Genomic DNA, 13,299 nt, shown 5'->3' on the forward strand with positions numbered 1-13,299 from the left:
GGTTTGGATGAAGTGTGAGACATACATGGGAACGCTTACATTCCCTTCCAGAAAGCAAGTGTCGCGGAGTGGTTTCTAGGCTTGCAAGACTTCTGAACGGAAGAAGTGCGAGAGGCATATACAGGAAGGCGTACATTTACTTAATGAAAGCAACTATAGTGGGCTGCATTGGAGAATTGCTAAAGTCTGAGATTGGAAGAAGTGTGACCTTCCTGTCAAACACACTTGAGAAAGAAGTCATCACGTAGGACGGGGAGAGCTCCCAGCAGTAAGGAGTCATGTATAGGGACGCTTAAACTAACTTAGAGAGAGCAACTAGCAGGTGGTGCTCTGTAGGCTGGCTAAACGCCAGAATGGAGGAAGTGCCAGACGGTCTTCTATATTAACGCTTACATTCACTGAGAGAAAGAGACTATGTTGGGCCCTTTGTTACACTGGAAAACTCTGAGATTGGAAGAAGTGTGAGAGTTTCCTGTCCAACGCACTTAAGAAAGAAGTCATTATGTAGGAAGAGGAGAGTTCTCGGCTAGAAAGGGAGGAGGCTTTCTATGTATGGGAACGCTTACATTCACTTCAAGAAACTATCGGGGGGTAATTGTAGTTAAACTCTAGAAGAACTGTGAGAGTCCTATATAGGAAGGCTTGCATTCACTTAGGGAAAGCAAGTACGAAGAAGGAGTGGTTTGTAGGCTTGCTAAACTCTAGTGTTGACGAAATGCGAGAGTCCTATAGAGGGACGTTAACCTTCAGTTAGTGAGAGCAACTCTCGGAGGGGGGGGTGGTATTTAGGCTTGCTGAACTCTAGTTTGGAAGACATGTCCGAGTTATCCAGGAAGGCTTACAATCACTTAGCTAGAAAGCCAGTATCGGCGGTCGCCTTGTAGGCTTGCTAAACTCTAGTTTCCAGGAAGGGCAAGAGTCATATAGAGGATCACTTCAATTCACTCAGTGAAAGCAACTGTCGCGGGCTGCCTTTTAGGGTGGCTAAACTCTAGTTGGAAGGAAGTGTGAGAGTCATATATAGGAATTCTTACCTTGACTTAGTGAAAGCACCTATGGAGCGGTGGCTTGTCGTCTTGCTGAACTCCAGTTTGGAAGATGTGCGAGAGTATGTATTCATAGGGATATTTACAGCCACTTAGAGAAAGTAGCTCTCAGGGCTGGTGCGCAGGGTTACAAAACTACATTCAAAGAAGGACAAGAAAAATATACGGGGGAGGCTTACATTCGGGTAGAGAAAGCAACTCTCGTGGGCTGTATTAGCAGATGGCTAAACGTTGAGATTGGAACAAGTGTGAGTTTCTTGTGAATCACACTGAAGGATGAAGTCACTATGTAAAAGCTGGATACCTCTTAGCCAGACGGGAGTCACGGTAGGAACACATACACTGACTGAGAGAAAGCAATTGTTGGGTGGTGGGTTGTAGGTTTGCTAAAGTCCAGTTTGGAAGAAGTGCGAGAATCCTTTATAGGAATGCTTACATTCACTTCCAGAAAGCAGCGATCAGCGGTGGTTTGCAGGATTGCTACACCGCAGTTTGCAAGAAGTGCGAGAGTCGTGCATAGCAATGCTTAAATTCCCTTAGAGAAAGCAACTGTCGGCGGGTGATTTTAGGCTTCTAGCCTCTGGTTTGGATGAAGTGTGAGACATACATGGGAACGCTTACATTCCCTTCCAGAAAGCAAGTGTCGCGGAGTGGTTTTTAGGCTTGCAAGACTTCTGAACGGAAGAAGTGCGAGAGGCATATACAGGAAGGCGTACATTTACTTAATGAAAGCAACTATAGTGGGATGCATTGGAGAATTGCTAAAGTCTGAGATTGGAAGAAGTGTGACCTTCCTGTCAAACACACTTGAGAAAGAAGTCATCACGTAGGACGGGGAGAGCTCCCAGCAGTAAGGAGTCATGTATAGGGATGCTTAAACTAACTTAGAGTGAGCAACTAGCAGGTGGTGCTCTGTAGGCTGGCTAAACGCCAGAATGGAGGAAGTGCCAGACGGTCTTCTATATTAACGCTTACATTCACTGAGAGAAAGAGACTATGTTGGGCGCTTTGTTACACTGGTAAACTCTGAGATTGGAAGAAGTGTGAGAGTTTCCTGTCCAACGCACTTAAGAAAGAAGTCATTATGTAGGAAGAGGAGAGTTCTCGGCTAGAAAGGGAGGAGGCTTTCTATGTATGGGAACGCTTACATTCACTTCAAGAAACTATCGGGGGGTAATTTGTAGTTAAACTCTAGAAGAACTGTGAGAGTCCTATATAGGAAGGCTTGCATTCACTTAGGGAAAGCAAGTACGAAGAAGGAGTGGTTTGTAGGCTTGCTAAACTCTAGTGTTGACGAAATGCGAGAGTCCTATAGAGGGACGTTAACCTTCAGTTAGTGAGAGCAACTCTCGGGGAGGGGGGTGGTATTTAGGCTTGCTGAACTCTAGTTTGGAAGACATGTCCGAGTTATCCAGGAAGGCTTACAATCACTTAGCTAGAAAGCCAGTATCGGCGGTCGCCTTGTAGGCTTGCTAAACTCTAGTTTCCAGGAAGGGCAAGAGTCATATAGAGGATCACTTAAATTCACTCACTGAAAGCAACTGTCGCAGGCTGCCTTTTAGGGTGGCTAAACTCTAGTTGGAAGGAAGTGTGAGAGTCATATATAGGAATTCTTACCTTGACTTAGTGAAAGCACCTATGGAGCGGTGGCTTGTCGTCTTGCTGAACTCCAGTTTGGAAGATGTGCGAGAGTATGTATTCATAGGGATATTTACAGCCACTTAGAGAAAGTAGCTCTCAGGGCTGGTGCGCAGGGTTACAAAACTACATTCAAAGAAGGACAAGAAAAATATACGGGGGAGGCTTACATTCGGGTAGAGAAAGCAACTCTCGTGGGGTGTATTGCCAGATGGCTAAACGTTGAGATTGGAACAAGTGTGAGTTTCTTGTGAATCACACTGAAGGATGAAGTCACTATGTAAAAGCTGGATACTTCTTAGCCAGACGGGAGTCACGATAGGAACACATACACTGACTGAGAGAAAGCAATTGTTGGGTGGTGGGTTGTAGGTTTGCTAAAGTCCAGTTTGGAAGAAGTGCGAGAATCCTTTCTAGGAATGCTTACATTCACTTCCAGAAAGCAGCGATCAGCGGTGTTTTGCAGGATTGCTACACCGCAGTTTGCAAGAAGTGCGAGAGTCATGCATAGCAATGCTTAAATTCCCTTAAAGAAAGCAACTGTCAGCGGGTGATTTTTAGGCTTTCTAGCCTCTGGTTTGGATGAAGTGTGAGACATACATGGGAACGCTTACATTCACTTCCAGAAAGCAAGTGTCGCAGAGTGGTTTTTAGGCTTGCAAGACTTCTGAACGGAAGAAGTGCGAGAGGCATATACAGGAAGGCGTACATTTACTTAATGAAAGCAACTATAGTGGGATGCATTGGAGAATTGCTAAAGTCTGAGATTGGAAGAAGTGTGACCTTCCTGTCAAACACACTTGAGAAAGAAGTCATCACGTAGGACGGGGAGAGCTCCCAGCAGTAAGGAGTCATGTATAGGGACGCTTAAACTAACTTAGAGCGAGCAACTAGCAGGTGGTGCTCTGTAGGCTGGCTAAACGCTAGAATGGAGGAAGTGCCAGACAGTCTTCTATATTAACGCTTACATTCACTGAGAGAAAGAGACTATGTTGGGCGCTTTGTTACACTGGTAAACTCTGAGATTGGAGGAAGTGTGAGAGTTTCCTGTCCAACGCTCTTAGGAAAGAAGTCATTATGTAGGAAGAGGAGAGTTCTCGGCTAGAAAGGGAGGAGGCTTTCTATGTATGGGAACGCTTACATTCACTTCAAGAAACTATCGGGGGGTAATTTGTAGTTAAACTCTAGAAGAACTGTGAGAGTCCTATATAGGAAGGCTTGCATTCACTTAGGGAAAGCAAGTACGAAGAAGGAGTGGTTTGTAGGCTTGCTAAAGTCTAGTGTTGACGAAATGCGAGAGTCCTATAGAGGGACGTTAACCTTCAGTTAGTGAGAGCAACTCTCGGGGAGGGGGGTGGTATTTAGGCTTGCTGAACTCTAGTTTGGAAGACATGTCCGAGTTATCCAGGAAGGCTTACAATCACTTAGCTAGAAAGCCAGTATCGGCGGTCGCCTTGTAGGCTTGCTAAACTCTAGTTTCCAGGAAGGGCAAGAGTCATATAGAGGATCACTTAAATTCACTCAGTGAAAGCAACTGTCGCGGGCTGCCTTTTAGGGTGGCTAAACTCTAGTTGGAAGGAAGTGTGAGAGTCATATATAGGAATTCTTACCTTGACTTAGTGAAAGCACCTATGGAGCGGTGGCTTGTCGTCTTGCTGAACTCCAGTTTGGAAGATGTGCGAGAGTATGTATTCATAGGGATATTTACAGCCACTTAGAGAAAGTAGCTCTCAGGGCTGGTGCGCAGGGTTACAAAACTACATTCAAAGAAGGACAAGAAAAATATACGGGGGAGGCTTACATTCTGGTAGAGAAAGCAACTCTCGTGGGGTGTATTGCCAGATGGCTAAACGTTGAGGTTGGAACAAGTGTGAGTTTCTTGTGAATCACACTGAAGGATGAAGTCACTATGTAAAAGCTGGATACTTCTTAGCCAGACGGGAGTCACGATAGGAACACATACACTGACTGAGAGAAAGCAATTGTTGGGTGGTGGGTTGTAGGTTTGCTAAAGTCCAGTTTGGAAGAAGTGCGAGAATCCTTTATAGGAATGCTTACATTCACTTCCAGAAAGCAGCGATCAGCGGTGGTTTGCAGGATTGCTACACCGCAGTTTGCAAGAAGTGCGAGAGTCGTGCATAGCAATGCTTAAATTCCCTTAGAGAAAGCAACTGTCGGCGGGTGATTTTTAGGCTTTCTAGCCTCTGGTTTGGATGAAGTGTGAGACATACATGGGAATGCTTACATTCCCTTCCAGAAAGCAAGTGTCGCGGAGTGGTTTTTAGGCTTGCAAGACTTCTGAACGGAAGAAGTGCGAGAGGCATATACAGGAAGGCGTACATTTACTTAATGAAAGCAACTATAGTGGGATGCATTGGAGAATTGCTAAAGTCTGAGATTGGAAGAAGTGTGACCTTCCTGTCAAACACACTTGAGAAAGAAGTCATCACGTAGGACGGGGAGAGCTCCCAGCAGTAAGGAGTCATGTATAGGGACGCTTAAACTAACTTAGAGCGAGCAACTAGCAGGTGGTGCTCTGTAGGCTGGCTAAACGCTAGAATGGAGGAAGTGCCAGACGGTCTTCTATATTAACGCTTACATTCACTGAGAGAAAGAGACTATGTTGGGCGCTTTGTTACACTGGTAAACTCTGAGATTGGAAGAAGTGTGAGAGTTTCCTGTCCAACGCTCTTAGGAAAGAAGTCATTATGTAGGAAGAGGAGAGTTCTCGGCTAGAAAGGGAGGAGGCTTTCTATGTATGGGAACGCTTACATTCACTTCAAGAAACTATCGGGGGGTAATTTGTAGTTAAACTCTAGAAGAACTGTGAGAGTCCTATATAGGAAGGCTTGCATTCACTTAGGGAAAGCAAGAACGAAGAAGGAGTGGTTTGTAGGCTTGCTAAACTCTAGTGTTGACGAAATGCGAGAGTCCTATAGAGGGACGTTAACCTTCAGTTAGTGAGAGCAACTCTCGGGGAGGGGGGTGGTATTTAGGCTTGCTGAACTCTAGTTTGGAAGACATGTCCGAGTTATCCAGGAAGGCTTACAATCACTTAGCTAGAAAGCCAGTATCGGCGGTCGCCTTGTAGGCTTGCTAAACTCTAGTTTCCAGGAAGGGCAAGAGTCATATAGAGGATCACTTAAATTCACTCACTGAAAGCAACTGTCGCAGGCTGCCTTTTAGGGTGGCTAAACTCTAGTTGGAAGGAAGTGTGAGAGTCATATATAGGAATTCTTACCTTGACTTAGTGAAAGCACCTATGGAGCGGTGGCTTGTCGTCTTGCTGAACTCCAGTTTGGAAGATGTGCGAGAGTATGTATTCATAGGGATATTTACAGCCACTTAGAGAAAGTAGCTCTCAGGTCTGGTGCGCAGGGTTACAAAACTACATTCAAAGAAGGACAAGAAAATTATACGGGGGAGGCTTACATTCGGGTAGAGAAAGCAACTCTCGTGGGGTGTATTGCCAGATGGCTAAACGTTGAGATTGGAACAAGTGTGAGTTTCTTGTGAATCACACTGAAGGATGAAGTCACTATGGAAAAGCTGGATACTTCTTAGCCAGACGGGAGTCACGATAGGAACACATACACTGACTGAGAGAAAGCAATTGTTGGGTGGTGGGTTGTAGGTTTGCTAAAGTCCAGTTTGGAAGAAGTGCGAGAATCCTTTCTAGGAATGCTTACATTCACTTCCAGAAAGCAGCGATCAGCGGTGTTTTGCAGGATTGCTACACCGCAGTTTGCAAGAAGTGCGAGAGTCATGCATAGCAATGCTTAAATTCCCTTAAAGAAAGCAACTGTCGGCGGGTGATTTTTAGGCTTTCTAGCCTCTGGTTTGGATGAAGTGTGAGACATACATGGGAACGCTTACATTCACTTCCAGAAAGCAAGTGTCGCAGAGTGGTTTTTAGGCTTGCAAGACTTCTGAACGGAAGAAGTGCGAGAGGCATATACAGGAAGGCGTACATTTACTTAATGAAAGCAACTATAGTGGGATGCATTGGAGAATTGCTAAAGTTGAGATTGGAAGAAGTGTGACCTTCCTGTCAAACACACTTGAGAAAGAAGTCATCACGTAGGACGGGGAGAGCTCCCAGCAGTAAGGAGTCATGTATAGGGACGCTTAAACTAACTTAGAGCGAGCAACTAGCAGGTGGTGCTCTGTAGGCTGGCTAAACGCTAGAATGGAGGAAGTGCCAGACGGTCTTCTATATTAACGCTTACATTCACTGAGAGAAAGAGACTATGTTGGGCGCTTTGTTACACTGGTAAACTCTGAGATTGGAGGAAGTGTGAGAGTTTCCTGTCCAACGCTCTTAGGAAAGAAGTCATTATGTAGGAAGAGGAGAGTTCTCGGCTAGAAAGGGAGGAGGCTTTCTATGTATGGGAACGCTTACATTCACTTCAAGAAACTATCGGGGGGTAATTTGTAGTTAAACTCTAGAAGAACTGTGAGAGTCCTATATAGGAAGGCTTGCATTCACTTAGGGAAAGCAAGTACGAAGAAGGAGTGGTTTGTAGGCTTGCTAAACTCTAGTGTTGACGAAATGCGAGAGTCCTATAGAGGGACGTTAACCTTCAGTTAGTGAGAGCAACTCTCGGGGTGGGGGGTGGTATTTAGGCTTGCTGAACTCTAGTTTGGAAGACATGTCCGAGTTATCCAGGAAGGCTTACAATCACTTAGCTAGAAAGCCAGTATCGGCGGTCGCCTTGTAGGCTTGCTAAACTCTAGTTTCCAGGAAGGGCAAGAGTCATATAGAGGATCACTTAAATTCACTCAGTGAAAGCAACTGTCGCGGGCTGCCTTTTAGGGTGGCTAAACTCTAGTTGGAAAGAAGTGTGAGAGTCATATATAGGAATTCTTACCTTGACTTAGTGAAAGCACCTATGGAGCGGTGGCTTGTCGTCTTGCTGAACTCCAGTTTGGAAGATGTGCGAGAGTATGTATTCATAGGGATATTTACAGCCACTTAGAGAAAGTAGCTCTCAGGGCTGGTGCGCAGGGTTACAAAACTACATTCAAAGAAGGACAAGAAAAATATACGGGGGAGGCTTACATTCTGGTAGAGAAAGCAACTCTCGTGGGGTGTATTGCCAGATGGCTAAACGTTGAGGTTGGAACAAGTGTGAGTTTCTTGTGAATCACACTGAAGGATGAAGTCACTATGTAAAAGCTGGATACTTCTTAGCCAGACGGGAGTCACGATAGGAACACATACACTGACTGAGAGAAAGCAATTGTTGGGTGGTGGGTTGTAGGTTTGCTAAAGTCCAGTTTGGAAGAAGTGCGAGAATCCTTTATAGGAATGCTTACATTCACTTCCAGAAAGCAGCGATCAGCGGTGGTTTGCAGGATTGCTACACCGCAGTTTGCAAGAAGTGTGAGAGTCGTGCATAGCAATGCTTAAATTCCCTTAGAGAAAGCAACTGTCGGCGGGTGATTTTTAGGCTTTCTAGCCTCTGGTTTGGATGAAGTGTGAGACATACATGGGAACGCTTACATTCCCTTCCAGAAAGCAAGTGTCGCGGAGTGGTTTTTAGGCTTGCAAGACTTCTGAACGGAAGAAGTGCGAGAGGCATATACAGGAAGGCGTACATTTACTTAATGAAAGCAACTATAGTGGGCTGCATTGGAGAATTGCTAAAGTCTGAGATTGGAAGAAATGTGACCTTCCTGTCAAACACACTTGAGAAAGAAGTCATCACGTAGGATGGGGAGAGCTCCCAGCAGTAAGGAGTCATGTATAGGGACGCTTAAACTAACTTAGAGCGAGCAACTAGCAGGTGGTGCTCTGTAGGCTGGCTAAACGCTAGAATGGAGGAAGTGCCAGACGGTCTTCTATATTAACGCTTACATTCACTGAGAGAAAGAGACTATGTTGGGCGCTTTGTTACACTGGTAAACTCTGAGATTGGAAGAAGTGTGAGAGTTTCCTGTCCAACGCTCTTAGGAAAGAAGTCATTATGTAGGAAGAGGAGAGTTCTCGGCTAGAAAGGGAGGAGGCTTTCTATGTATGGGAACGCTTACATTCACTTCAAGAAACTATCGGGGGGTAATTTGTAGTTAAACTCTAGAAGAACTGTGAGAGTCCTATATAGGAAGGCTTGCATTCACTTAGGGAAAGCAAGTACGAAGAAGGAGTGGTTTGTAGGCTTGCTAAACTCTAGTGTTGACGAAATGCGAGAGTCCTATAGAGGGACGTTAACCTTCAGTTAGTGAGAGCAACTCTCGGGGGGGGGGGGATTGGTATTTAGGCTTGCTGAACTCTAGTTTGGAAGACATGTCCGAGTTATCCAGGAAGGCTTACAATCACTTAGCTAGAAAGCCAGTATCGGCGGTCGCCTTGTAGGCTTGCTAAACTCTAGTTTCCAGGAAGGGCAAGAGTCATATAGAGGATCACTTAAATTCACTCAGTGAAAGCAACTGTCACGGGCTGCCTTTTAGGGTGGCTAAACTCTAGTTGGAAAGAAGTGTGAGAGTCATATATAGGAATTCTTACCTTGACTTAGTGAAAGCACCTATGGAGCGGTGGCTTGTCGTCTTGCTGAACTCCAGTTTGGAAGATGTGCGAGAGTATGTATTCATAGGGATATTTACAGCCACTTAGAGAAAGTAGCTCTCAGGGCTGGTGCGCAGGGTTACAAAACTACATTCAAAGAAGGACAAGAAAAATATACGGGGGAGGCTGACATTCTGGTAGAGAAAGCAACTCTCGTGGGGTGTATTGCCAGATGGCTAAACGTTGAGATTGGAACAAGTGTGAGTTTCTTGTGAATCACACTGAAGGATGAAGTCACTATGTAAAAGCTGAATACTTCTTAGCCAGACGGGAGTCACGATAGGAACACATACACTGACTGAGAGAAAGCAATTGTTGGGTGGTGGGTTGTAGGTTTGCTAAAGTCCAGTTTGGAAGAAGTGCGAGAATCCTTTATAGGAATGCTTACATTCACTTCCAGAAAGCAGCGATCAGCGGTGGTTTGCAGGATTGCTACACCGCAGTTTGCAAGAAGTGCGAGAGTCGTGCATAGCAATGCTTAAATTCCCTTAGAGAAAGCAACTGTCGGCGGGTGATTTTTAGGCTTTCTAGCCTCTGGTTTGGATGAAGTGTGAGACATACATGGGAACGCTTACATTCCCTTCCAGAAAGCAAGTGTCGCGGAGTGGTTTTTAGGCTTGCAAGACTTCTGAACGGAAGAAGTGCGAGAGGCATATACAGGAAGGCGTACATTTACTTAATGAAAGCAACTATAGTGGGATGCATTGGAGAATTGCTAAAGTCTGAGATTGGAAGAAATGTGACCTTCCTGTCAAACACACTTGAGAAAGAAGTCATCACGTAGGACGGGGAGAGCTCCCAGCAGTAAGGAGTCATGTATAGGGACGCTTAAACTAACTTAGAGCGAGCAACTAGCAGGTGGTGCTCTGTAGGCTGGCTAAACGCTAGAATGGAGGAAGTGCCAGACGGTCTTCTATATTAACGCTTACATTCACTGAGAGAAAGAGACTATGTTGGGCGCTTTGTTACACTGGTAAACTCTGAGATTGGAAGAAGTGTGAGAGTTTCCTGTCCAACGCTCTTAGGAAAGAAGTCATTATGTAGGAAGAGGAGAGTTCTCGGCTAGAAAGGGAGGAGGCTTTCTATGTATGGGAACGCTTACATTCACTTCAAGAAACTATCGGGGGGTAATTTGTAGTTAAACTCTAGAAGAACTGTGAGAGTCCTATATAGGAAGGCTTGCATTCACTTAGGGAAAGCAAGTACGAAGAAGGAGTGGTTTGTAGGCTTGCTAAACTCTAGTGATGACGAAATGCGAGAGTCCTATAGAGGGACGTTAACCTTCAGTTAGTGAGAGCAACTCTCGGGGGGGGGGGTGGTATTTAGGCTTGCTGAACTCTAGTTTGGAAGACATGTCCGAGTTATCCAGGAAGGCTTACAATCACTTAGCTAGAAAGCCAGTATCGGCGGTCGCCTTGTAGGCTTGCTAAACTCTAGTTTCCAGGAAGGGCAAGAGTCATATAGAGGATCACTTAAATTCACTCAGTGAAAGCAACTGTCACGGGCTGCCTTTTAGGGTGGCTAAACTCTAGTTGGAAAGAAGTGTGAGAGTCATATATAGGAATTCTTACCTTGACTTAGTGAAAGCACCTATGGAGCGGTGGCTTGTCGTCTTGCTGAACTCCAGTTTGGAAGATGTGCGAGAGTATGTATTCATAGGGATATTTACAGCCACTTAGAGAAAGTAGCTCTCAGGGCTGGTGCGCAGGGTTACAAAACTACATTCAAAGAAGGACAAGAAAAATATACGGGGGAGGCTGACATTCTGGTAGAGAAAGCAACTCTCGTGGGGTGTATTGCCAGATGGCTAAACGTTGAGATTGGAACAAGTGTGAGTTTCTTGTGAATCACACTGAAGGATGAAGTCACTATGTAAAAGCTGAATACTTCTTAGCCAGACGGGAGTCACGATAGGAACACATACACTGACTGAGAGAAAGCAATTGTTGGGTGGTGGGTTGTAGGTTTGCTAAAGTCCAGTTTGGAAGAAGTGCGAGAATCCTTTATAGGAATGCTTACATTCACTTCCAGAAAGCAGCGATCAGCGGTGGTTTGCAGGATTGCTACACCGCAGTTTGCAAGAAGTGCGAGAGTCGTGCATAGCAATGCTTAAATTCCCTTAGAGAAAGCAACTGTCGGCGGGTGATTTTTAGGCTTTCTAGCCTCTGGTTTGGATGAAGTGTGAGACATACATGGGAACGCTTACATTCCCTTCCAGAAAGCAAGTGTCGCGGAGTGGTTTTTAGGCTTGCAAGACTTCTGAACGGAAGAAGTGCAAGAGGCATATACAGGAAGGCGTACATTTACTTAATGAAAGCAACTATAGTGGGATGCATTGGAGAATTGCTAAAGTCTGAGATTGGAAGAAGTGTGACCTTCCTGTCAAACACACTTGAGAAAGAAGTCATCACGTAGGACGGGGAGAGCTCCCAGCAGTAAGGAGTCATGTATAGGGACGCTTAAACTAACTTAGAGCGAGCAACTAGCAGGTGGTGCTCTGTAGGCTGGCTAAACGCTAGAATGGAGGAAGTGCCAGACGGTCTTCTATATTAACGCTTACATTCACTGAGAGAAAGAGACTATGTTGGGCGCTTTGTTACACTGGTAAACTCTGAGATTGGAAGAAGTGTGAGAGTTTCCTGTCCAACGCACTTAAGAAAGAAGTCATTATGTAGGAAGAGGAGAGTTCTCGGCTAGAAAGGGAGGAGGCTTTCTATGTATGGGAACGCTTACATTCACTTCAAGAAACTATCGGGGGGTAATTTGTAGTTAAACTCTAGAAGAACTGTGAGAGTCCTATATAGGAAGGCTTGCATTCACTTAGGGAAAGGAAGTACGAAGAAGGAGTGGTTTGTAGGCTTGCTAAACTCTAGTGTTGACGAAATGCGAGAGTCCTATAGAGGGACGTTAACCTTCAGTTAGTGAGAGCAACTCTCGGGGGGGGGGTGGTATTTAGGCTTGCTGAACTCTAGTTTGGAAGACATGTCCGAGTTATCCAGGAAGGCTTACAATCACTTAGCTAGAAAGCCAGTATCGGCGGTCGCCTTGTAGGCTTGCTAAACTCTAGTTTCCAGGAAGGGCAAGAGTCATATAGAGGATCACTTAAATTCACTCAGTGAAAGCAACTGTCGCAGGCTGCCTTTTAGGGTGGCTAAACTCTAGTTGGAAGGAAGTGTGAGAGTCATATATAGGAATTCTTACCTTGACTTAGTGAAAGCACCTATGGAGCGGTGGCTTGTCGTCTTGCTGAACTCCAGTTTGGAAGATGTGCGAGAGTATGTATTCATAGGGATATTTACAGCCACTTAGAGAAAGTAGCTCTCAGGGCTGGTGCGCAGGGTTACAAAACTACATTCAAAGAAGGACAAGAAAAATATACGGGGGAGGCTTACATTCGGGTAGAGAAAGCAACTCTCGTGGGGTGTATTGCCAGATGGCTAAACGTTGAGATTGGAACAAGTGTGAGTTTCTTGTGAATCACACTGAAGGATGAAGTCACTATGTAAAAGCTGGATACTTCTTAGCCAGACGGGAGTCACGATAGGAACACATACACTGACTGAGAGAAAGCAATTGTTGGGTGGTGGGTTGTAGGTTTGCTAAAGTCCAGTTTGGAAGAAGTGCGAGAATCCTTTATAGGAATGCTTACATTCACTTCCAGAAAGCAGCGATCAGCGGTGGTTTGCAGGATTGCTACACCGCAGTTTGCAAGAAGTGCGAGAGTCGTGCATAGCAATGCTTAAATTCCCTTAGAGAAAGCAACTGTCGGCGGGTGATTTTTAGGCTTTCTAGCCTCTGGTTTGGATGAAGTGTGAGACATACATGGGAACGCTTACCTTCCCTTCCAGAAAGCAAGTGTCGCGGAGTGGTTTTTAGGCTTGCAAGACTTCTGAACGGAAGAAGTGCGAGAGGCATATACAGGAAGGCGTACATTTACTTAATGAAAGCAACTATAGTGGGATGCATTGGAGAATTGCTAAAGTCTGAGATTGGAAGAAGTGTGACCTTCCTGTCAAACACACTTGAGAAAGAAGTCATCACGTAGGATGG

This window comes from Eulemur rufifrons, chromosome 8 (genome assembly GCF_041146395.1).
Source record: "Eulemur rufifrons isolate Redbay chromosome 8, OSU_ERuf_1, whole genome shotgun sequence".
Taxonomy (NCBI): domain Eukaryota; kingdom Metazoa; phylum Chordata; class Mammalia; order Primates; family Lemuridae; genus Eulemur; species Eulemur rufifrons.